Below are 1,957 nucleotides of genomic sequence, written 5' to 3'. Positions count from 1 at the left end.
ATGTATGTATATTTGTATGTATGTATGTATATTTGCATCTCTGCATTTCGTTGGTGTGCCCTTGTGATCTCTACATCTCGTTGTCATGCCCTTATTATCTATGTATATGTATGTATGTATATACATATATACATATGTATATGTATATATGTCTATATATGCATACATACATACATAGACACACACACATGTGTGTATTCATGTCTATCTAAGATATAAAAATATGGTTGAATAGGATTTAGAACAATGCACATGAAAGAGACCCTAAACCCATATTTTTATACGTACATATGAAATGTAAAGAGATGGAATGTAAATATGGAAATGCTAATATATAAATGAAGAAATGAAATTACTTACCTCTGAAAAAGAATCTACTGAAAACCTTGTCAAACAGTCTTAGGAACTATTGATTTTTACTATCATGGATTGAAACTGTGAGATCTACAAAACCCAAAAATATTTTTCTTTTCTAAGCTAGGTTCACCTTGATGCAAAGCTAGGGTAAGATCTTACCTCTTTATTCTCGACCTTGACTTGCACTTCTCCAATGGAGATTTTATTCATAGATCTTGAAAGTTCACAAAAAAAGGGTACTCAAAACTGCATTGATATTCATTTTCTCACACCTGCTCCTGAAAGAAAAAGGGTTTCATTGTTTGTATAAGGGGTTTTCCTTGGTCAAACCCTGGTTTGGAATCAACCTTAATAATGGAATTGAAATAGAGAATGCTAGCAAGTAGTAGAAATAAATCTAACAACGAAGCTATGATGTTCAATAGATATGCAATTGTATTTGAAATGTAAACAAGTATTTTGATATGAAATCTTGGACTCAATGATGTAAATTAAAACCATAAATATAAATCAAATACTCCATGATTGTATGCTTGAAATCCACCTTGAAGAAGAATGAATATATCTTGAAGATGAACAAAGGATCTTGAAGGAAGATCACACCACCATGATGGATAGATCTAGGGTTTTAATGACTGTAAGAATTTGCCTAAGGGAAAAATTCACCCAGGAACTAAGAACTCAAACACAAGCACACAGTAGACTGAGAGAGAGAGAGAGAGAGAGAGAGAGAGAGAGAGAGAGAGAGAGAGAGAGAGAGAGAGAGAGTATGATCAGAATGACAATGTATTCAATATGCTACAATTCATGCAATGTAATGTAAAAGTACACTAGGAGTGCCTGTATATAAAGGCCTCTGAGATACATCTAGAATGCCTCGTAATCAGCATCATGATAAGTCATACAACCAAACACATGTCCACCAGATATGGGTTATCCTCCATTAAGCACAGAAGTAAGTGCGGTGATGAGAGGATAAGCCTAAAAGGGTGTGACACGCAAAATAATGTTGTAGACACCATGTGCTAAAATAGAGTTGCGTACTCCCATGTTGTCTACATGACAACTCAAAAAGGTGCACAAACTCCTAAGTGTCTCACAAATGAAAATAATAAAATAATGCAAAATAATTAAATAATGCATAAACCTAAGTAAACTTAAGTAAGTGTAATAAGTAAATACTTATTTACACCAACACCCCCCCTTAAGTGCAACTTAGGGGAATGCCCTTAAGCTTACAAACTAGGTTGAAGATGCATAATGGGTCCCGACTACTAGGCCATATTAGGTACCCATGTACATAATGAAAATGCAATCTCCCATAAAGCGGGGAAAGAGGGAAAACCTCATGGGAAAAACCCTCCCCCCAAAAGAGAGATAAATATGGATGCATCGATGGATGGAATAATCAAGACCCCCCCATTATGACATACATCTAGTATATACAAAAGAGAATGAGAGAAGGAAGAGAGACATAATAGGCTCCCCCCTCCCCCAAAGGAAGAATGCCAACAAGTGAAAACTACTTCGATGAAGAAGTTGGTCCATGAATGTAGAATGGTGTTCCTCCCCTTAGGAAGAAACAAAGGCAACGGTACAC

Source organism: Cupressus sempervirens, chromosome 10 (genome assembly GCF_028749045.1).
Source record: "Cupressus sempervirens isolate cs-2001-9-10 chromosome 10, ASM2874904v1, whole genome shotgun sequence".
Taxonomy (NCBI): domain Eukaryota; kingdom Viridiplantae; phylum Streptophyta; class Pinopsida; order Cupressales; family Cupressaceae; genus Cupressus; species Cupressus sempervirens.
The sequence above is the reverse complement of the archived record's forward strand: the minus strand, read 5'-3'. Positions refer to the sequence as shown.